We start from the raw sequence: 24526 nt of genomic DNA, 5'->3' as shown, positions 1-24526 counted from the left end.
CTTTCTACCAGTTGCTTTTGATTTCCAAGAGACCTTTGGTTGTAATGAAAGCTCTGTTTGGATGTATGGTTGGTGGGAGGTGATGATGGTGGCCTAGGCTGGGTCTAGAATTTGAGACTTTAGTGTTAAATTCAGATGAGATGTTTAGCGTTGATGTATCTTTTTGATAGATACTGGTGTGTTTGATGGAGGTGGTTGGAGAGGTTAGTGTGGCTTTACAGGGGTGATCAGCCTCATGTTGAGAAACATATAGGAGTTTGCTAGGTGGGTCTGGGTGGTGGTAAGGCCTATGGGTAGATCTTTAAGTTGCCTAGTGTGATGGGATGGCTTCCTGGGAACAGTCAGGATGACCCGGTTGAAGAAAGTCTTATATTCCATGTCAAGGGGCCTAAACTTCTTTATTTAAGCAGTGGGGGCTGAAGGAGTGTCTTAAGCATAGGCAAAATGCTAGCAGGTTTGCTAAGAAGTAACTAGTTCAAGTGAACTAGTGTAGAGGAGGCCTTCCAGAGGGGTAGAGGCTAAGCTGGGCTGCCTGGGCAGTGAGAATTCTGAGTTTAGGCATGTGATGGAACTTCAGGAGGTGCTAGATAATGGCTTAAAAAGGGACTCCTTTTCCTTATTTTGAAATACTTACTTGGAAGCATTTAATCAGAAGTGAACAGTTATATTTATAAGCGCCTTATGGGTGTATTTTGTGATAACTCAGTATATCTTGCTTAGTAGAGAAGAATCCTACTAGGTCATTGGGAGGGGTCCTTAATTTCATGGCTGTATATGTAGATTACTTTTGATTTGTTAGTTTAGAAAAATTTATCAACAAATCCATCAGAGCCAATTGGTCTTTTGGCAAGGACATTTTTTTAAGACTCCCTTCCTCTCTTGTTAGCTTGTTCAAGTAAGTTCTTTCTTATGGCATCACTTTCAATATATTCTGCTTTGGCCACCTGATTCTCTTTATAGGAAAATGGCTATGATGAATATTATCAAAACCTAACAAAGGGGCTCCTGGTTGGCTCAGTGTAGAGCACGTGACTCTTGATCTCAGGGTTGTGAGTTCAAGCCTTATGTGGGATATAGAGATTACTTAAATAAATAAAACTTAAAAAAGATTTATTTATTTGAGAGAGAGAAAGTACATGCAGGGCGAGGGACACAGGGATAGGGAGTGGGAGAGAATCTTTTTTTTTTTTTTTTTTAAGATTTTATTTATTTATTAATGAGAGACACAGAGAGAGAGGCAGAGACACAGGCAGAGGGAGAAACAGGCTCCATGCAGGGAGCCTAATGTGGGACTCAGTCCCGGGTCTCCAGGATCACACCCTGAGTCAAAGGTGGTGCTAAACCACTGAGCCACCCGGGCTGCCCTAGCGGGAGAGAATCTTAAGCAGACTCTCTGCTGAGCAGTTAGCTGGATGCAGGGCTCAATCCCACGACCCTGAGATCATGACCTGAGTGAGACACTCAGGTGCCCCAATAAATAAAATTAAAAAAAAAAAACAAAACCCAACCTAAAAAAATCTTCATGATTGATCTTTTAAACGAATTTAATCCATTTTGTTAGTTTTTTAAAAAGATTTTATTTATTTATTCATGAGAGACACAGAGAGAGGCAGAGACACAAGCAGAGGGAGAAGCAGGCTCCCTGTGAGGAGCCTAATGCAGGACGCTATCCCAGGACCCAAGGATCACGACCTGAGCCGAAGACAGATGCTCAACCACTGAGCCATCCAGGTGCTCCATTTTGTTAATTTTTTTTTAAAAGATTACTGTTACCAAACTATTATTTATTCCTTTTTTTTATTGAGATCTAATAAATATACCATAACATTCACCAATTTAAAGTGTGCATTTCAGTGGTTTTAGTGTAGTCACAAATTTGTGCTACCATAGCCTCTAATTCCAGAACATTTTCATCACCCCAAAGAGAAACTCGATACCCATTAGCAGTCATTCCCTTATTCTCCTTTCCTGTAGCCTCTGAAAACCACTAATCTACTTTCTGTCTCCATGGTTTTTCCTTTTCTAGACCTCCATTGATTTCCTATCAATGGAGTCATATAACAGGTGGCCTTTTGTGACTGGCTTCTTTCACTTAGCATAATGTTCTCAAGGTTCATCTAATTTCATTCCTTCTTACGGCCAAATAATATTCTATTATATGGATATATCACATTTTGCTTATCCATGTGTCTGTTGATGAATATTTGGAATTTTTTGATGAATATTTGGATGGTGTCTACTTTTTGGCTGTTATGATTTATGCTATAAACACTTATGTACAAGTTTTCTTATGGACATATGTTTCATTTGATTGTGTACCTGGGAATAGAATTGCTGGGTCATGTGATAACACCTTTTATTTAAGGCTTTGATGCATTTAGTTTTTGTTTATGCTGTGAGGTAAGGATCCAGCTTCATTCATTTGCATGTGGCTATCCAATTGTCCTAGCATCAGTTGTTGAAAATACTATTCTTTCCTTACTGAATCATCTTGGTATCTTTGTTGAAAACCAGTTGAGCTGGAGATGCATGGATTTTTTTTTCTGGCTTCTCAATTCTATTCCACTGATCTATATATTTGTCCTTGCGCCTGTACCATACTCTCTTGATTATGGTTGCTTTGTAGAAAGTTTTGAAATTGAGAAGGATGAATCCTTTAATTTTTTTTTTTTTCTTTTTCAGGTATGTTCTGGGTTTTTTGGTTCCCTTGCAATTCCATATGAATTTTATTTTATTATTATTTTTTTAAGATTTTTATTTATTCATGAGAGACACACACACAGAAAGACAGAGACATAGGCAGAGGGAGAAGCAGGCTTCCCGCAAGGAGCCTGATGTGGGACTTGATCCTGGATGCCAGAATCATGCCCAGGGCTGAAGACGGACGCTCAACTGCTGAGCCACCCAGGCGTCTTGTATTTTAATTTTCTTGCTAATAAAGATAGGTGTTCATTGTTAGATATTTTTCTTTTTTTTTTTAAATAAAGATTTTATTCATTCATTCATGAGAGACAGAGAGAGAGAGAGGCAGAGACACAAGCAGAGGGAGAAGCAGGCTCCATGCAGGGAGCCCGACATAGGGACTCGATCCCGGGACTCCAGGATCACAGGCTGGGCCGAAGGCAGCCGTGAAACCACTGAGCCACCCAAGTACCCCCAGATATTTTTTTCTAAGTACTACTTTACTTCTTACAAATTTTTTAAAAAGATTTTATGTCAGAGAGAGAGAATAAGAGAGAACATGAGTGGGGGGAGGGGCAGAGGGAGAGGGAGAAGCAGACTCTGCACTGAGCAGGGAGCCTATATGGCTCCATCCCAGGACCCTGGGATTATGACCTGTGCTGAAGGCAGTTGTTTTTTGTTTTTTTGTTTTTTTTTTTATTATTTATTTATGATAGTCACACAGAGAGAGAGAGAGAGAGAGGCAGAGACATAGGCAGAAGGAGAAGCAGGCTCCATGCACCGGGAGCCCGACGTGGGATTCGATCCCAGGTCTCCAGGATCGCGCCCTGGGCCAAAGGCAGGCGCCAAACCGCTGCGCCACCCAGGGATCCCTGAAGGCAGTTGTTTAACCAACTGAGCCACCCAGGCACCCCTCACAATTTTTTTTTAAATTAATTTGTTTATTTAAGAGAGAAAGAGTGGGAGTGCACGCGTGTGCGCATGAGCAGGAGGATGAGGGGCATAGGGAGGAAGAGTCTTTTTTTTTTATTATTTTTTTTTTAATTTATTTATGATAGTCACACAGAGAGAGAGAGAGTGTGAGAGAGGCAGAGACACAGGCAGAGGGAGAAGCAGGCTCCATGTACCGGGAGCCTGACGTGGAATTCGATCCTGGGTCTCCAGGATCGCGCCCTGGGCCAAAGGCAGGCGCCAAACCGCTCAGCCACCCAGGGATCCCAGGGAGGAAGAGTCTTAAGGAGACTCCCTGCTTAGCATGGAGCCTGATTTGGGGTTCAAACTCATGACTTTGAGATCATGACCTGAGCCAAAACTAAGAGTCAGATCCACCACTCATGTGCTGCCTCTACTTAGAACTTTTGATATGCTGGTTTTTTGGTTTTTTAGATTATTTATTTATTTGACAGAAAGAGAGCATAAGCAAGGGGAGCAGCAGGCAGAGGGAGAGGGAGAGGGAGAAGCAGATTCCTGAGCAGAGAGCCTGACATGGGTCTTGATCCCAGGACCCTGGAATCATGGCCTAAGCCAAAGGCCAATGCTTAACTGAGCCACCCAGGCACCACTGTTATGCTGTTTGAGTTTGAGCTTTTCATTTTAGGGTATTTATTATATCCCTTATTCTTGACTTTCTTCCTATTTTATTTTATTTTATTTTATTTTATTTTATTTTATTTTTCTTCCTTTTTTAAAAATATTTATTCACTCATGAGAGAGAGAGGCAAAGGGAGAGGCAGGCTCCATGCAGGACTTGATCCTGGGGCTCCAGGATCACGCCCTTGGCCGAAGGCAGGCACTAAACCGCTGAGCCACCTAGGGATGCCCTCTGTTTTCTTCCTGACCCAGGTTATATTCAAGACTGTAGTGCTTTGTAATTTTCACGATTGAACATTATTTATTTGTTTAATTGGCCGAGCCTGACCTTATTCCATCATGTTCAGGAATATGAAGTGGTCTGCCTTTTATTTTTGGTATTTTTAAAGATTATTTATTTATTTATTTATTTATGACACACAGAGAAAGGAAAGACACAGGCAGAGGGAGAAGTAGGCTCCCTCAGGGGAGCTCAATGTGGGACTTGATCTCAGGACCCCAGGATCACTCCCTGGGCCAAAGGCAGATGCTCAACCACTGAGCCACCCAGGTGTCCCATGGTCTGCCTTTTAAAAAAACTTGTGTAATGCTGATTTATACTCCAGAACATCAGATTTTATGAAATAGGTAGGTACAGATTTTGTTCTCGATCTACCATAGAGTTTTCTATACATTTGTTTTTTTTTTTTCACTCATTTATATATTCAGTATATTTTACGAATTTGTTACCAAAAGGCATAAGAAATTTTGAAAATAACGTCACCTGGAACCTTGTCCCTAAGGGCTAAGGGTTTAAGATTAAAGGGTTTAAGCAGCTGTGGGCCTAATGGTTGGTGCTGGGTCAGGGAAACAGGTAGTACAGGGAGCCCCTGAGCAATTTAAGCAAAGATGTGATATGCCCGGTTTGGAGGGGTAAGGGCAGGAATAGGTGGAGGGAGGCCAGTTAGGAGACTGTCTTGGTGGCCCAGAAGAACACGGTGGTATCTTAGACTAGAGACATGGGGAGAAGAGAACAGAATTGGGCCCCGTGGGAAATAATTCATCTGGCTTGGTGTCTTCAGAGTAGTGGATGCACAGACTGCAAACCACTAGTGTTGTGCCTTGAGGATTTTCCTGATAATTTGTTCCAAGAATTCTTTTATTAATAAAATGGCCTGAGGATAGCCATTGTAGATGCCAAATATCATTGTCACTCAGAGCAAGTATCAGAGTGCAAGTCAAGCAGTGCAGCCCCTGTCTGAGTTGGTCTAAGAAGAAGGTAACTTAGTCCAGCCTTGGCCTACCCAGGTGCTGCTGTCAAGAATTACCTGGCCTTTGGCGCTTTTTTTTTTTTTTTTTTTTTTTTTTTTTGGCCTTTGGCTCTTAATCCTGCCTTTCATGAGTCCTCAGAAGAGAAGCTTATGAAGAAGGAAAGGTCCAAGTGTAGAACTGAAGCCACTTTTCTTATGGTTCCTGATCTGATTGAGTGAAACAAATAACAGATGATGGACTTGCCTGAGACAGAGAGCCTCCACTCCTCTCTGTCTGAAGTAAGTGATTCTTGACGGTAGGAAATAACCTCTCTCTCTCTGTCTCTGTCTCTCTCTCACACACACAGTCTCCCTCCCTCACTCCCTCTCTCCCTCCCTCCCTTTCTTCTCTACCCTGGGCTACTTGTTTCTCTGGTTGCTTTGCATCTTGTTCCTGATTACAGCAGCTGAGTGAAGTAGGTGTGGAGGCAGTTGAGGCAGTTCTCTCTCTCTTTGAGGGACCCAAAGACTGTGGCCTGTGAATAGTTGACTGTGCTTTCCAAGGCCTGCAAGTCTAGTTGAAAAGTAGCCAGTGAGCCATCCAGGCAGTTATACAACTCACTTTTTTGTCTCACTCTTATCTTTGAGGAGGTCATACCTCCAGAAACCTTAGTGCTTTATTTAAGGTCCAGCACACAGTGAACCTGCTTGCCCCAAACTAAGTTTATCTTCCTGTAAAACCCAGATCCTCATGCTTTCCTTGTGTCCACTGAGTTACTGTTCACCCTAGTGCCCAGGTGGCACTCTTCAGAGTAATCCTCATACTGTCTCTTTCCTCTTCTCACAGCTCTGCCATTCCCCAGGTGTGGTTTTATTTTTTATTTTTTTAAAAGATTTTATTTATTCATTCATGACAGACAGAGAGAGAAAGAGAGTCAGAGACACAGGCAGAGGGAGAAGCAGGCTCCATGCAGGTAGCCTGATGCAGGACTCGATCCCAGGACCCTGGGATCACGCCCTAAGCTGAAGGCAGACACTAAACCGCTGAACCACCCAGGCGTCCCCCCTTCTCTGTATGTTAGAGCTCAGTGCTGTTGAGCCAACGATGGGCTCACATTTAGTCATGTGAGGAAACAGATCTTTAGAGTTGTGGTCAGCTTGTGGAGCAGTATATAGCTCAGTGGTTAAGAGCATGGATCTGGAGCCACATGTTTGCATTTACATCCTGGCAGCTATGTAACCTGAGATAAGTTACATAACTGCCCTGTGCCTCTCTTTTCCCCATCTGTAAAATGGAAGCATTACTAGTATGTAACTCACATAAGGAATGGTTATGAGAATTTAGTGAGTTCATGTATAGTGCTTAGAATAGTGCCTAATATGGGACGCTGGTTGATCTTTCACCCCAGGATGTACACGGCTTCACGGAAATCTTCCAGGGACTGCTCAGTCCCTCCTAATATGGCTCAGTGATTGAGCATCTGCCTTTGGCACCGGTCATGATCCCGGAGTCCTGGGATCAAGTCATGCATTAGACTCCTCACAGGGAGCCTTCTTCTCCCCCTGCCTAAGTCTGTCTCTGCCTCTCTGTGTGTGTCTCTCATGAGTAAATAAATAAAATCTTAAAAGAATAGTGCCTAATAAAAAAGGAAGATATTCGTTAGCTTTTGTTGTAATTGAGAAAAAGTATTTTTTCCTACCTGAAGAAGGAAGTACCTATACATTTAAAGGTCTTAAATAAACAAGTACAGTTCTTTTATGAATGTTTATATATCAGAGTGGAGTTGAGTGTAATCGAAACTACATTTTCTTTCCAGTGCTTGTGTTTTCTGTATTTGAGGAGCCATGTTAGTACATGTTAACTGGAGTTGAATTACGGAGGATGAGATGGCATAGCAAAGAAAGTCAGGATGTTGATGTTTCAAGTGTTTTCTTGTAGGTTTTCCTATATTGGCTTAACAAGGACGTCTTTGCCTCTGGTGCTGTCAGGAGTAAGGGGTAGCCACTCTCTGGTCTTGCTTGGTTCTGGGAGCAGATGATAACAGAGAGTACCTTTTATGAGACTGGTGGCCAGACTTTCCCAGGAACATAGGGGCATGTCTCAGCTTGCGTGGTCGGAAGTTTTGATGTTTACCTTTTGTAAGATGTTTTTGGCCTCCATTAAATGTGAAACCAAGGAACACGTGTGATCCAAAATAAGAATATCAGAATCCTTGGCCAAATGGCTTGAAAGCAAGGCAGGACGATCAACAGGCAGGTGAGTACCTGCAGCCCGACCCTCCCATGAGCTGGCAGCAAGCAGCATGGACTGAGATCCCTGGATTGAGGAAGCAGGGTGGAAAAGTCAGGGATGTGGATAGAGAGAGGGTTTGGGGCTCCTCCTAATCTTGGATACGTTGAAGGGGTTGAGGATAAGACGGATCTTCCTCTGTGCCTTGTCCCTCAAAGAGGGCCAGGGAGGGACACCTCCGTGGCTCAGCGGTTGAACATCTGCCTTTGGCTCAGGGTGTGATCCTGGAGTCCCGGGATTGAGTCCCACATTGGGCTCCCTGCATGGAGCCTGCTTCTCTCTCTCTCTCTCTCTCTGTGTCTCTCATCAATAAATAAAAATCTTAAAAATAAAAAAAAAAAAAAAAAAAGAGGGCCTGGGAGACTCAGGGTTTGTTGATAGGTAGCCCCATCTGTCTCAGAGCTGGGTAGCTGGTGATTTCCACCTTACCGTTTCTCTGCAGGAGGCAGCTGTTCTCTTGGTTTGGCATATATTACCTTAATTACTACAACCTCTCAAAGGAGAACCTTTGAGGCATACTTATTTCAAACTGTTGGAAAAGAAGCAACTCCACAGCTGGGGGTTGGGGGTGGGGAGGTGCATATCTTCTGAAGCAGATGGCACCTCTAAGCTACGCCCTGGTGGGAGGGTGGGGAGGGTTATAAGGGGACTCTCTGCCTTGCTCCCACAGGATGGTCATGTTCAAGTGAACATCCTTTCCTCCCCCTAGAGCTTACCTGACCAAAGCCTACCCTGAATGGTCTGTTAGGAGTATGCCCCTATGTGTGTCCTGATCTTGGGGCTGAGGCCTGCTTCTGCTGGGTAGGACACATTCTGCAGATAGCCAGTATTTCACGTTTGCATGTACCATGGGAGAGGAACAGCAGAGAGCAGAGATGAGGGCAGAACATGGATATTTACGTCAGGTTCATGAGTGCAGAGGCTAGCCCCTGTCAGTGTGGCAGGCACTGACAGTAAATAACACGGTGTTCAGTATCCTTTCTTCCTACCCTTGTAACTTGCAGCATAAGGTATCTGCTTAGTGCAGATACCAGTCACAGGTGGCTTTGCTCAGTGGATGCCTTAAAGGTTACTGGCATGTAGGTGGGTTTCCAGTACTCTGAAAATGCTGTTTGTCTATACCCACCAAGTAGGCACTGCTTCTGTCCCACTCCATTTAGTCTGAAGACCCTGTTCCCCTCAGTTCATGAGCCCCCTTCATGTCTACCTGTAAATACCACCTGTCTGTGGATATCTTTCACCCCAGGATCTACAGGGCTTCACAGGAATGTGCCAGGGGGCTGCTCAGTCCCTCCGTGAGTCCAGTTGGTGAGTTGAACCGTCAGGGCCCCACTGGGAATCTGGGTGTACCTCCTCCTGTCCATGGCAGAGCACCTGGAAACAGGCCTCAGTAACACTGGGATGATTGTAGGCACCATGCAAACCTCCCAAGTGAGTGCCAGCTTAGGCTGGTAGAAGGAAGAAGCCAACTGGTGATGACCTTGCAGTTCAAGCCTATAAGGTGCCCCAAAGTAGCCCTGTCTAGAAAAGGCAGGCAGCCAGGAGATTCTCTGACACCCCTGGAGCAGCTGCCCAGGACCAGAGCTGTGGGAAGAATAGGTTGGGGTTTCTGTGCCTAGTGCTGTCCAGCCCCTCACTGCCTTGTTCATTCTGTTCTTTCTCTGAGATACCCTTGGGAAATTACTGGGATGGGAGTGGAGGGGTAGATAGCCAGGTTCCACTGGGGAGTCCAGAGAGGAGCGTGGTTTGGCATTTGGGGCCCTAGGGTCAGGTAGCTGTTCAAAATCCCTGGTTGTTTCCATGGTAGTTAATGGTGCCAGTGCCATAGGACCTGCCGTAGTCCCTGCTGTGGAGCTTGTTTCATGTAAGAGGGCCTTTGCTTCCCTGCTACTCCTCCCTGGGCCAGCAACGCCCTTGGCCCCATAGTGAGCCAAGTCATGGTCCTTTTCTCTGGGCCTCTTCCCTCACCCACAGGAAGACCTGTATTTCCATAACATATCAGGGCTGCTTGGCAGCCTTTTGAAGTGTGACAACTCAGCCAGGCATGGAAATTATTATTCCTAGTTCTGGAGATTTCTCGTCTACAGTATCCTATTTTCTTCTTCTAAATACCAGCTCCTACCTCTGTAGCAGAGGTAAAAATTATGGATTTAAGACTATTTTGGGGGATCCCTGGGTGGCGCAGCGGTTTGGCGCCTGCCTTTGGCCCAGGGCGCGATCCTGGAGACCCGGGATCGAATCCCACGTCAGGCTCCCGGTGCATGGAGCCTGCTTCTCCCTCTGCCTGTGTCTCTGCCTCTCCCTCTCTCTCTGTGACTATCCTAAATAAATAAATAAAATATTAAAAAAAAAAAAAAAGACTATTTTGCAGGACAAGTTAAGTCCTTTGAGGTAAGAGGGTTCATCAACAGTAGTGGGGCCAATTATGAAACCTGAATTTGTCAGGCTCTGAAAACAGAGATTCTCCAGTGTCCTCTGGTATGGTTGGAGGTCGGGGCCACCACAGAGTGGAGCTGACTGGGAACTAGTTACTGGTCAAATCCTTGCTTCTTTAGTGCTGATCAAGAGTCTGTCTTCTAGGGGTTCTGGAAGTACTGCATCACCATGCCTGGGTCTCCATTTGGGAAGGGTTTTGCATATGACTGTCTCTCAGGATCTGGCAGTGTGTGCAAAGTTACAGTCTCCTACACTGACTTTTCCCAGAGGTTCAAAAGGAGCTCAGTGGAGACAAGGAAAAGACCCAATGGGGCAGCTGGGGTGGCTCAGTGGTTTAGCGCCACCTTCAGCCTGCAGCATGATCTTGGAGACCCGGGATTGACTCCCATATCGGGCTCCCTGCATGGAGCCTGCTTCTCCCTCTGCCTGTGTCTCTCTGTCTCTCTCTCTCTCTCTGTGTGTGTCTCTCTCATGGATAAATAAATAAAAAATCTTAAAAAAAAAAAAAAAAAAAGGAAAAGACCCAGCTCTAGAGGAAAGATACCAAGGCCTAGGAACTGAGATTGCCCCACAGGTTTGTGGGACAGTGCTTTCCTTAGCCTGATTCAGCGTGGATGACAGATCCTGCCTGTCCTATGGGAGCCTGAAGTATAGGTGGATAGCTCTGTCAGATATGGCAGATGCTACTTGAGTCATATCCTAGCCAGACCTGCTAGACTCATCCTGGCTTCCCTGCGCCTCCTCTGGCCACAGGTACCTATTTCTTTTGGAGTAGGGAAGGAGTATGACTATTGGAAGACCCGTTTTATGCAGGTGCTGGATATACAGGCCCTTGCCTTGATCATGGTTTCAAGCTGACACCTGCCTCTATCTCAGTGTAGAGCCTGGATCCCATATCCAGGGGCAGGCAGCACCAGTATGAGCCTCTTGTGTCACCAACTACCTGCAGAGCAGACTCCCAGGGCACCTCTGACCCCACTGGCCTGGAGCTGCCAGAGGCATAGCTTTAGGGATGTGTAGATCCTGTTCCTTGGTCCCAAGATTCTGAGAGTTTGGAGTAGCAGCCTTCTGAGTACTACGATGGGCCTTCTTTGATGCCACCCCGCTGCATCTGCTGAGTGAAAAGATCTCTCTTGCTTTCCCGTTCTTCATGGTTGAGCTGCTCTAGGCAGTGGGGCCTGTCAGATTTTTAATGATATTTGAGGTTTGCAAAAAATATTTGTCTGATGGATTTCCAAGGATGGATGGTTCTGAGAGAATGACCATCCTTGAGAAGCAGCCCTGCCAGGAAGTCTCCCAAGACACATGTGTTCTCTCCACAGCAACCTCAGGCTCAAGCACCCTGGCCAAGCTAGCCCAGCATTTTCAATCCATAGCCAGTCTTAACGTGACATTTTGAGAGCCACTGGGCATGGCTGCTGAGCCCTGTCAAGTGCTCTGTAGGCCAGGTGACCTCCCAGGAACCTGGGGACAAGCAAGAGTGGTGCAGGCCTGGGGCTGCTGTTGGTGGGCTGTTAGTTAGGAGAGATGGGTGGTAGTGACCAGCTCCACCCCTGCTTGCTCTCTCAGGGAAAAAAGAAGAAAGAAGTCTGAAGTGCCCAGGATTGACCATGAAGCTGGTGTTAGTTAGGAATGGAGAGGGAAGGTAAACTCAAGGGTGAGTGCCTCCTGAGGATTGCTGTTCCATAGCCGTTTCGTTTCATTTAATTCTCTCACCAACCCTGAAAGAATTCAGTCGAGAACTCTGAGGGCCAAGTGAGAGAACCAGGATTCAAACCCAGGGCTGTCTAGTCCCAAAGCCCAAAGGTGACTAGGACTCATTTATTGGGGAGAGATGGCTGGCTTGATAGCAAGGCCAAGGATTAGGCGAGCTTTCTGAGGCTGGACTCTGTATGCTGGTCAGTCATGCTCCAGGACTAGCCTAATGGGTAGGCACAGCACCAGACTCCTTTCCAGGTTCTGTGCTAATTTGCTGATGACGCAGAAATCTTTCTACTTGGCAGTGGGAGGCCTCTCCATTCCTAGTTCCCTGGGACTGAGGCCCCCAACATGTCCTGGCAGATGGAAGTTGCATGTAGTGGGCTCCTGGAGCAATCATGCTGGAGTCTCTGGCACCCCCATGGGAGTCTCCTTCCTTCTGGGCACTGTAACCAGGGATGGTGTCTGGGAGTGCCAAGATGATGAACCATTTCCTTTCCTCAGCCACTCCCACACTTCTCTGGGGGAGACTTCCCCTCTGAATGATAATGGAAGGGGAAGTGGGTGGTGCCAAAGCATCTGAAGTGGGCACCTAGGGCCTCTTGGCCCTAAAGAGGCTTGGCTTCCCCTTGCATCACTGGCCTCTGATAGGTGTCTGATGTGGCAGGCTTTTCTGTGTGGGTGCCAGGCTTGCTACCCATTTGTTCTCTCTAGGAGTGACAAAGCTTATTCTCTTTGGAGAGAAAAAAATGGTTAGTTGGGTGGCATTTATGTCAGAATGGTGTGCTCATTGTGCAGTCCCAGCCATCCTCTGACTCAGAGCCACCTAGACCTGACTTCCTATAGGGCCTGACCCAGGCAGCTGTGCCCTGTTGTCTCTTTCTGGCCCTCACATCCCACTGTCCTCTCAGACAGCTGGCTTCAGTCCTGTGGTAAGGGTGACAGTTCTCATTCCTGGCCATATCACTCCAGCCCCACACCAGGCACATCCAGAGAGGGTGGTTGCTCCTGCTACCAACTTAAAAAGTGCCGACTTTGGCTTCAGGGGTTCTGCTTGGAGTTCTCTCCTGAAGCAGAGAGTGGTGGGGCTAGAGGGGAGGCTTACCCAGGCAGAGGTATGGGAGTGACCATAGCTACTGGATCTTCTTAATGGAGGACGGGGCTCAAAACCATGGATTCTTCCAGAGCCAGCAGAGGTATTTGCATCAGCTGCCTTGTTTCACAGAAGAGGAAACAGACTCAGAGAAGGTAAATGCCTTACCCAGGTGCAGAGCCAGTTCCACAGCCTATCTGTAGGCCTTCTAGGGCCCAGAGGTGGCTTCACATTAATCTGTATAAGGGAGCAAGGTGCAGGCTGACAGCTTTAATCTGTCTTAATTAATCTGTATAAGGGAGCAAGGTGCAGGCTGACAGCTTTAATTGCCTTTCTTTTCTTAAAAAGAAAAATGGTAACAACAAAACTCCTCATAGTCGAGCCCAGAATTGTCCACTAGCAGTGTGTCAGTCACAATGTGCTCTGACCAGTAACCATCTTATACTTCAGGCTTCCTGCCAGCCCTTGGCCACGTTTTCCTTTTTACTTTAACAAAATTTCTTGAGCACCTACTGTGGGCCAGGCATAATGCAAAGTGAACAAAAAGATGCTTAGAGGTGGCCCCTTTAGCCAGAGAACTTTGGTTGGAGAGAAACCCATGTCTCACCAGTTTGGTCAGCCAGAACTCAGGTAGGGTAAACAGGAGTAAGATGTCATGGACTCAAATGCTGTTTGGGACTTTTCTTTCTCTGTCTCTTGCACCTGCTTTGTGCTTATTAGCTTTAGTCTGTCAAACTGGCCTTCAACACGAGATTGAAACAGTGGCAGCACAGAGCTTTGAGAGACCCACTCTCTTCCCAACATCCCTGTAGAAAAATTCTAAGGTCTCTAAATGAGTTTGGGTCAAGGAGGAGGAGTTACTAGGATTAGCAGTCCCCACTGGAGACAGGGTTGGTGTAGGGGAGGACTTAGGTGAGCGCTATCCCCTAAAGAAGGGGAGCTCAAAGGGCAGCCCTGGTGGCTTAGCAGTTTAGCACTGCCTTTAGCCCAGGGTGTGATCCTGGAGACCCGGGATGGGATCAGGATCGGGATGGGATCAGGATCGAGTCCCATGTCGGGCTCCCAGCATGGAGCCTGCTTCTCTCTCTCTCTAATAAATAAAAAATATATATATTAAAAAAGGGGGGGGGGCTCGCAGACAAATCCTAGCACTCCTTGTTTACCCACCTTACTGTTTGTTCTTGCAGCCTTGGGGGAGGGGTGCCCAGAGGGTTTGTGGCCAGTCCCTTCTCAAAGTTGATGGAATTCAGCTAGATAACAGTAGGGAGTAGTATTGGTCAGGTCAGCCCAGCTTGCGGTCCAGAAACCTTGTAGAGATTACCTGAAGTTTTTTCTAATGGAGCACAGTTTTCGAGGAACTCAAGTGTTCTACTTTCACAGGATCTTCCTTTTTCCTGAGTTTGGATTGGGGGCCACCTCAAGAAGGAGGAGATAGTGGCTTGTATCTTTGTGGGTACATTCTTGGTGCTCACCTGAGAGGAAGGGAGAACTGAGCTTCTGAGAGTGTCATCCGCAAGACCATAAGCCTTCATTTAGCCCTCTCAGTGTCTCAGTTTCATCAACCTTCAGATGGGGCTTGTTGTACCTGCTGATTGTTTTGGAGACTCAGTGTTTCTTATAAGTAGACCTTGGGGCCCTTTGATAATACTGTCCAATTGCTCCCCCCTCACTTGGTAGAGAGAAGGGAACCAAGGTCCAAGGAAGCAAGTGGCTGCCCAGGGCCTGCCATCTTGGAAGAACAAAGCTTTATCCAGGACCAGACTGCAGAAACCCTTCAGCCTTTTGCCCTGTCCTACAGGGCTACAGTGTCTTCCTGACAGAGGCCACACAGCCCTCTAGAGGACCCTAGCTTGGACAACAATGGACTCTCTTCAGAATGTGCAACTGCAGTTAGGTTTTGGCCTTAAAATTTTTCTCCTGTCTGATTCCTCAAGAACGGCTGGCCGTGCGAGTACCTTCTCCTCTCTGCTGTACAGCCTCTCAAGGCCTGGGGACGAGAGATTCATGGAGGGCGGGGCAACTTAAGCCCTTTCGAGTAACCTTGTGCCTTTGACCATCTCCTCATCTATTTTGGGCTTCTGGTGCCTTTTTCTATGTGTGTTCTGACCTTTCTAGTCCTTTACTGGCCTGAATTTTTCTCCCAAAGGAAAAACAGAAAGCCATTGTATCAGGACAGCACAGCAGGAAATTCCTCCAGTGAGTTCGTTTTAAATTTTCTGTCGGCACCATTGGTTGTTTAGTGAGTGTCCCCATCACAGCCTTGAGCCCCTGGGATGAGCCATGTTCGTTCACCAGCTGTGTAGAGCCACCCACATGCCCAAACTTAATGTGTCTAAAAGGCCTGCTCCTTCTCTTAGTAGGTGGTACCACCATTCACCCATTTGTCCAGGACAGAAACCTGAGGGGCATCCTTATTTGCTCTCAAACCAGCAGCACGCATGTCCAGTGAGTCTTGTTGACTCTGTTCCAAGTCTTTGTAAGTCTCTCTTGGCTCCAGCCCCACTGTCCATCTTTTCCTGTTTCAGTCACAGTGAACTCATTCCTTTTATCTCCAAAGTTTTTTTCTGATTCTCTCGTCAAGCACACCTCTGCTTAGGGGTCATGCCTTGGTGAGGACTACTTGACTCCTCTATCCTGGTCAGTCCTCATCCCTGCTCCCATTTCTAGCCCCATCACCTGGCTTTATTTCCTTCAGAGCACATTTTATCTACTAGGTGTTTTCTTGTTTGGTTGTTGGTTTACTTATAGATTATGTCTTCTTTGCTGCTTTCACACTGCCCACCACCTCCAATTTGTCAGTTCCTTGGAGTTAGGCGGGCCTTTGTTAACTAATTGGTGGCAAGTGGATTGGTTCCTTGTTCTTCCTAGAGAATGGGAAGGTAGCACAGTGGCCCTTATCAAGCTGCAGCTACCAAATGAAGCGTTTGACATTCCATTTTTCACTGCAAGCTAGCTTTCATACACATACATAGGCTCCTTTTTTTTTTTTTTTTTAAGATTTATTTATTTATTCATTCAGAGAGAGCAAAGAGAGAAGCAGGGACACAGGCAGAGGGAGAAGCAGGCTCCATGCAGGAAGCCCGATGTGGGACTCGATCCTGGGTCTCCAGGATCACACCCCAGGCCGCAGGCGGCGCTAAACCGCTGTGCCACCGGGGCTGCCCACATAGGCTCCTTCTATACACACCCGGGCTCTTAATTGTGTTTGGAAAAAACATTGGTTATAAAATGACAGCTTCAATTGAAGATACATTAAAGCTCTACATTTTTCTTGCAAAACCTTTTAACTTCATAGCACTCTGAAGAGCAAGAGATAAAGAGCTGAGGTGTTGATTTTTTACACTGATCATTCCAGATGCTCAGTAGCTTCATCAATAGCTTTGAGAGACCATATTAGTTTCCTCTTTCTGCTGTAACAATAGTAGTGGCTTAAAATAATCATTTTAGGGGCCCCTGGCTGGCTCAGTCAGTAGAGCATGCAACTCTTGATCTTGGGGTTGTGAGTTCAAGCCCCACGTTGGGTGTAGAGATTACTGAAAAAAAAAAAAAATCTTTAGGGGGGTCGCCTGGGTGGCTTAGTTGGTTAACCATCTGCCTTTGGCTCAGGTCATGATCCCAGGTCCCAGCTTCAGGCTCTTCTCAGTGGGAAGTCTGTTTCTCCTTCTCCCTCTGTCCCCCTCCATTCATGGGTGCGCTCTCTCTCTCTTTCTCTCTCAAAACCTTAATAAAATAAAATATTTAGGGGCGCCTGGGTGGCTCAGTCAGTTAGGCATCTGACTCTTGATTTCCATTCTGGTCATGATCTCAGGATCATGGGATCCAGCCCTGCTTTGGGCTCTGCTGTCTGCAGGGAGTCTGAGATTCTCTCTCTCCCTCTCTCCCTTCCCCCTTTGCTTGCTCTTGCGCATGCTCTCTCTCTCTCTCCCTCAAAAATACATAAAAATAAATTTAAAAAATCTTTAAAAAAATAATCATTTTGCAGTTCTGGAGGATAGAAGGCTTAAAATCAAGATGTCAACAGGGTGACATTGTTTTCAGAGGCTCTAGCGGGGGTAGAATCTGTTTCCTTGCTTTTTCTGCAAGGAAACTTACCTATGTTTCTTTTTCTTTTTAAGATTTTATTTATTCATGAGAGACACAGAGAGCAGGGCGGGGGCAGAGACACAGGCAGAGGGAGAAGCAGGCTCCATGCAGGAAGCCCGATGCAGGACTCGATCCCAGGACCCTGGGATCACGCCCTGAGCCAAAGGCAGACGCTCAACCGCTGAGCCACCCAGGTGTCCCATCCCACCTATGTTTCTTAACTTGTGTCCCCATCTCTCTGTCTTCAAAGCCAACATTGCAGCATCTAACAATCTCTGCTTTCAGATCACCTTTTCTGGGACACCTGGGTGGCTCAGTGCTTGGGCGGCTCCCTTCGGCTCAGGTCGTGATCTGGGGATCCGGGATCAAGTCCCGCATCGGACTCCCGCGGGGAGCTTGCTTCGCCCTCTGCCTGTGTCTCTGCCTCTCTCTCTGTGTGTGTCTCTCATGAATAAATACATAAATATTTTTTTAAAAAATCACCTTTTCTGAGTAGACCCACTTGCCTCCTTCCTTCAAGGACCCTTGTAATTGCATTGCCACCCATCTAGATTATCCAGGATAATCCAGTCTCCCATTTCAAGAGCCTTAACTTAAACACTTCTGCAAAAATCTTTTTTACCATATACAATCACATATTCACAGGTTCTGGGATTAGGACATGGACAGCCTTATTCGGTGTACCACAGGGACTATGAATTTTCTTCCTTTGGGTCAATCTGTATAGTTGAAAAATCATTTAGGAATTGAAAACAAAAACAGGAAAACTTACCTATTTTACAGACAACCTGAGTGATGGTGAATCTTGAATTGATTCTAAATAAGTATCTTTTTTTTTTAACGGAGCTCTTCAGTTTTTTTTTTTTTTTTTAATTTTTTTATTTTTTTGTTCTTCAGTTTTTTAAAATTTAAAATCTATACTTACAACTCTATGGTAGTTTTGTCTAAATAATTACATAGTTTATTTTTGAAGAAAACCATTCAAAATACTTAATTTCTATTTTAGGTCTTTGGAAATGTAAGCATCTGTTGTTTTGGTGATAGTTAATGAACTGCGATATGTGGAGACAAAAATATCTCTCAAATATCCTTGAGTCATTGGCTTTACCACTAAGGAAATGTTTTTTCTGGGTAATTTCACTACTTTTAAGAAATCAAATGGCTATATTTTTTTAAAAAATTTATTTAAAATTGTATCCTAAAAAAAAGATTTATTTATTTACTTTAGAGAGAGTGTGTGAGTGGAGGAGAGGGGCAGAGGGAGAGAAAATCCCAAACAGACTCCCCACTGAGTGCTGAGGCCAACTCGGGGCTTGATCTTATGACCTTGAGATCATGACCGAAACCAGAAACCCGAAACCCAAGAGTCAGATACTCAGCTGATTGAGCCATCCATTCTCTCCCAAATGGCCACATTTTTATTAGGATTTCTAGAATACCTACTGCTTCAATCTGAGAAAGCTAAAACAAAGAAAATCTTCTAGTTTTAGAAAGTCTTCTACCTTCTGGACAGTAAAATCTGCATATAAAATCTATCCTACAGGGTCATCCTTGTGTGAAAGAAAAACAGGCTAGGACAGGTCACCTGCACACGAACACTCAGACACGTGACACGTGTGCATACATGTTTGTATCACCTCTCAGACTCCTGACGTGCTGGGCACTGAAGGAACTGGTTTTGAGACTGTACGGCCCCTGCCTCAAGGAGCTCCTGTCTTGGCCAGGGAAGACAGACAGGGACAGTCACCAGTGACTGGTGACTTGAAAGGTTCGATAGGGGTCAGGATTGATCAGGAATGTGAGCAATATGCTGGGGGGCAGTGTTCCAAATAATGTTATGGAATCCTTCAAGGGGCAAGCGTTAGGATCATGATGCATTTAGGAGGTGGTGAGTGGTAGGCTTGGCTTTAGGGAAAGCTCAAGCACCATTGAGGAGAGCCACACCTCTGTTCCTGGCACCCCAGGCCCTTGGAGCAGAAATTTGGGTTAATAACAGCCTAGCAGAACCCTAGGGGATTCCATGCGGAGAGCTTAGGCCTGTGGCCTAAAGTTACGTGTTCCTGTCTTTTTGTCTGGATCATGTATATGTTCTTTGATGTGAGAAATGTAGCTTCCTGCTTAGGAAGCCTTTTCCAGTGGCCACTGAGTGGAAGTGTGTGTTCTGGTTAGCTGGCCTTGGCTGCCTGGTGAGGTGGGAAGTTGGGGGCACTCTGGAGAGCAGAGACAGGCATCTGCAGCCTTCAGGCAGGAGGCAACAGTCCCTATGTCTTCCTCTAGGGCTGAGGTCTGGGCTTTCCCCCATTTCTGGCCTGGAGGCCCCCTGACTCACTCAAGTCCGAGAACTGACATCCGCAGCTGCCTAAAACCAGTGTATCTAACACCTCTCTTCAGGTGATGGGTCAGGGACTTGGGGATGGTTTTACTGCCCAAGTGATCACCACCCCAAATGAGACAGGACCCATGACAGGAAAGATGTGGAGTTTGGAATTTGAAGATTTGGGTGCAAATCCCAGCTCACATTCCTCAGCTTTGTAGGCTGCTGAGCAAGGCCCCCAGTTTCTTGATGAGGTGGAAGCAGCAGCACCTGTCCTGCCACATACAAAGGGTTATTGTGGTGCTCTCATCCTCACAGGTTGCCACAGATAGTATGATTAGTTACTGTGCCACGTGTGGGAAGTGCCCATGCTCCATCTGAAGGATCCAGGAGTGGGGTGAGGGGAGAACTGCAGTGACCAGTGTGGCATATTAATGTGGAACCTGAGGCAGGAGAAGATGGTGGGCAGGCCTCGGGCCACCAAGCACATTCTGAGCCAGACCTGGAGGGATGATTGTCAGTCACTTTGGTCCTCTCTACTGTTTAGCTAGACCCCCTTTGTTTGTGGCCTTCTGTAGACCAGAGGAGCAGCTGCTGCTGCAGCTACTGCTGCCAGGAGCCATAGGGCCTCCTGTGTGGAGGCCAGAGAAGAGGCATTGCCTGTGGTAGCCTCATCAGCAGGGCAGGAATGAGCATCACTGTGCCCCAGAAGAGTACTTCCCTGAGGTCAAATGACCTGTGTACTCACAGCAGTAGAAAGGTTCCGCCCATTCCTGGGCTTGGGGAGGTTAGAAGTTGGGTTGGTACCTGGAGTAGCACCTTGTTTCCCAATCCAGGCAGTCCCAGTGTCTCGAGAATAGGAAAGGTGGGGACAGAGCCTGGCTTCAGGCCTTGGGCCTTCTAAAGCCAGCCTCGGGCAGTTCTCAAGATAGTTTCTGCAGCTATTGGGAGGGGAGCAGCAGTTCTCTGGGTCCTGTACTCAGTAGTGAAAGGCCATTCAGCTTTGGCCTGTTCCTCACTATGGGCTCTGGGGAAGCTTTGTTTAACCCAGGGCTCCTGGCTGAAAAGACATGAAAGCTCAGGGGACACAAGTCTTGGGATGAATAATGTGATTATGAGGGGCAACTTGCCCTGGAGCCCAGCAATCCAAATGCAGGGCAGAGTTTGGGCTCCAGGATCTGGTCACTTCACCTCTCCAGTCATTCCCTCCCTTGCCAACCAGTGGTCTTCTCCTCTGTTCTCACCCCCATACCTCTGTTTACTGCCCACATGCTCCTTCCTCCCCCCCCACCCCCCACCTCCTCACACACATACATACACACACTGAGAATTGAGCTCTGCTTTCCTTTCTCAGCTATTCAGATCCTTAAGCACTCTGCCCCTCTGGAGAGAGCTTCCCTCCCAGAAGGAGAGCTTCTACCTATGCCACTTGGGAAGGGAGGAGTGTATTTAAGTATGTTCACATGGGCATGTGGCACAGACCCCAAGGAGGCAGCAGAGGCTGGGAAAGCTATTTGGAGGGGCTGCTTTGAGGAGTAGACCTGCTTGCTAGCCTGTCAGGCTTGCTTACCCTTTGCAAGTCCTGGCTTGCCATGGCCCTATGGGCTCTACTCCTGCTCCTTAGCCAAGTAGGCAGTCAGGCCCCTCTGCAGCTCACACCCTCTGGTACCACTTGTGCTCATGCCTTTACCTTCCCAGAATGACCTTTATCACTCTTTTCCCTGTACAAAACTGGTGTGCTTCAGAGGTCTCATTTTTGTTCTCACTATTTCAATTCAGCATTGTATTGGAGGTCCTAGTTAGTGCAGTAAGGTGGGAAAAAGAGATTAATAAAAGATATACAGAATAGATAGAAAGAATACAACTGTCTTTATTCTCAGATAGTGTATTGAAAAATCCCAAAGAATCTTCATAAAAGCTACGAGAACTAATTGTTGAGTTTTAACAAGGTTGCAGGATACCAGGTAAATATGTAAAAAGTCAAATATATATATATATATGTATATGTGTTTAATACCTTTATTGAGATAAGATTTACATGTCATAAAAACCACTCATCTAAAGTATATAAATCAGTGGGGTTTTTAAAAAAGATTATTTATTTATTTATTTATGATAGACACAGAGAGAGAGAGAGAGAGAGAAAGGCAGAGACACAGGAGGAGGGAGAAACAGACTCCATCCTGGGAGCTCGACGCAGAACTCGATCCTGGGACTCCAGGATCATGCCCTGGGCCAAAGGCAGGCACTAAACTGCTGAGCCACCCAGGGATCCCCAAATCAGTGGTTTTTTAGCATGTTCACAGAGTTGTGCAACTATCATCTTAATCTTAGAACATTTTGTCACTCCAAAAGAAACCTTGATCCTAGTCCCCTGCCACAAAATCAATTATATTTGATATGATAGCAAGAAACAATGGGAAATTAAATTTTTAAAAAATATCTATTCATAAGAGACCCAGAGAGAGAGAGAGAGAGAGAGAGGCAGAGACATGGGCAGAGGGAGAAGCAGGCTCTATGCAGGGAGCCTAGTGCGGGAATCAGTCCCGGATCCCAGGATCATGCCCTGCACCAAAGACAGATGCTCAACCACTGAGCCACCCAGGTGTCCCGGAAATTAAATTTTTAAAATAACACTTAGAAATAGCATGAAAAGTACTTAGAGATAAGCTTGTTAAAACATTGTTGAGAGAAATTAAAGGCCTAAATAAAAGGAGAGATATGTCATGTTCAGAGATTGGAATAATCAGTATTATTAAGCTGTCTATCCTCTCCAAATTGATCTATACATTCAACCCAATTCCTTTTTTTTTTTTTAACCCAATTCCAATCAAAATTCCAGCAGGCCTTTGAAAAATACCATTAACAGCTTTGCGCAGTGGCAGTATCATAGCCAATGAGGTTTATCTGAGGCGTGATTATTGCTAGTTGAAAAATACTGTTAAGAAAATGAAAAGAGGGATCCCTGGGTGGCGCAGCGGTTTGGTGCCTGCCTTTGGCCCAGGGCACGATCCTGGAGACCCGGGATCGAATCCCACGTCGGGCACCCGGTGCATGGAGCCCGCTTCTCCCTCTGCCTGTGTCTCTGCCTCTCTCTCTCTCACTGCGTGCCTATCATTAAAAAAAAAAAAAAAAAGAAAATGAAAAGACATACCACAACTTGGGAGAAAATATTTATAAAAACACATAAAAGCATTTGTATTCAAACTATATGTAGAATCCTTACAGCTTAATAAGATATACAACCCAACTTTAAAAACTGGTTAAAGGAGCACCTGGCTGGCTCAGTTGGTTAAGCGTCTGTCTTTGGTTCAGGTTGTGATCCCAGGGTCCTGGGATTGAGCCCTGCATTGGGCTCCCTGCTCAATGAAGAGTCTGTTTCTCCCTCTCCTCTGCCCCTCCCCCTGTTCATGCATGTGCGCGCGCTCTCTCTCTCTTTCTCATAAATTCTTTTTAAAAATTTGGTTAAAGATTTGAATAGACAATTTAATGATTTTTTTTTAAAGATTTTATTCATTTATTCATGAGAGACAGAGACAGAGAGAGAGAGAGAGGCAGAGACACAGGGAGAAGGAGAAGCAGGCTCCATGCAGGGAGCCTGATGTGGGACTCGATCCCAGGTCTCCAGGATCACACCCTGGGCCAAAGGCGGTGCTAAAACGCTGAGTCACCTGGGCTGCCCGATTTAATGATTTTCTAATAAATTGTTGGTTCAGTATATGAAAAGATGCTCAAAGATCCTTGCTCATTGGGGAAATGCGAATTAAAGCCACAATGACATTATAGATACTACATACCTACTAAAATGGCTAAAAGAAAAAGAAAAAACCCCAAACAACTGATAATACCAAGTGTTGGTGAGAAAGTAGACTTTATACATTGCTGTGAGAATGCAAAGAGTACAGCCACTTTGGAAAACAGTTGGACAGTTTGTTATCAAGGTAAACATATACTTATCTTATGAGCCAGCAATAACACCTGTAAGTATTTACCCAAGAGAAATGAAAACATAAGTTTATGCAAAGGAGTGTATGCAAATATTTATTGGCTTTATTCACAATAGCCAAAAATTGAAACAACTCAAATGTCACCAACTAGTGAATGAATAAACTGTGGCATATCCATATAATGGAGTACTACTTAAGCAATAAAAAGAAACAAAATATTGGTACACCTAAACAATGTGGATGAATCTCAAATGCATTGTGCTAAGTGAGAGGTGCCAGATACAAGACCCTCTGTATTCTGTAATTTCATTTATATGACATCCTGGAAAAGGTGAAACCTTTGGAACAAATCAGATCAGTGTTGCCAAGGACTAGAGATGGGTGGAGTGGGCCAGACCATGGGGAGGCATGAGGGAACCGTTTTGAACAATGGAAATGTTCTGTATCTTGAACATGGTGATAACTTGTTGAACTGTCAATTAAAACGGGAGAATCTTATTACATGTAAATTATTTTTTTTAAGATTTTATTTATCTATTCATGAGAGACACACACAGAAAGAGAGAGAGAGACAGAGAGGGGCAGGGACACAGGCAGAGGGAGAAGCAGGCTCCACGCAGGGAGCCCGACGTGGGATCGATCCCGGGTCACCAGGATCAGGCCCTGGGCTGAAGGCGGCACTAAACCACTGAGCCACCCGGGCTGCCCAGTAAATTATACCTCAATTAAAAAACACGTTAAGGGGATCCCTGGGTGGTGCAGTGGTTTGGCGCCTGCCTTTGGCCCAGGGCACGATCCTGGAGACCCGGGATCGAATCCCACGTCGGGCTCCCGGTGCATGGAGCCTGCTTCTCCCTCTGCCTGTGTCTCTGCCTGTGTCTCTGCCTCTCTCTGTGTGTGTGTGTGTGACTATCGTAGATAAATTAAAAAAAAAAAAAAAAACACATTAAAAACCCTCTCAAAGGTCAGTTTAAGACCCTCTTCTTCATGACGCTTTCCCTGACTGCTTCCTTGTCACAGACATGGCTCTGGTAAGTCCCTTCCAGGTCACTCATGGCTTGGGTTCTTGTTAACCACAGCTTGCACCCCTTGACTGCTTCAGCTACTTAGGTGTGGTGACCTACTGGACTCACTGCTCCTTTGACATAGCCAGACCTTCCACAG

General features: G+C 45.9%; 1 protein-coding gene and 1 pseudogene across 2 annotated transcripts in view; both read left to right on the top strand.

Moving 5' to 3' along the window:
* The window catches only part of RANBP10 (RAN binding protein 10), a 74619-nt gene that overhangs the window by 31696 nt on the left and 18397 nt on the right, over positions 1-24526 (top strand). The gene's annotated exons all lie outside the window — the stretch shown is intronic.
* Positions 22283-22364, top strand: LOC144311638 (U4 spliceosomal RNA; annotated as a pseudogene).

The sequence above is a fragment of the Canis aureus genome, chromosome 3 (genome assembly GCF_053574225.1).
Source record: "Canis aureus isolate CA01 chromosome 3, VMU_Caureus_v.1.0, whole genome shotgun sequence".
Lineage (NCBI taxonomy): Eukaryota > Metazoa > Chordata > Mammalia > Carnivora > Canidae > Canis > Canis aureus.
The sequence above is the reverse complement of the archived record's forward strand: the minus strand, read 5'-3'. Positions and strand labels throughout refer to the sequence as shown.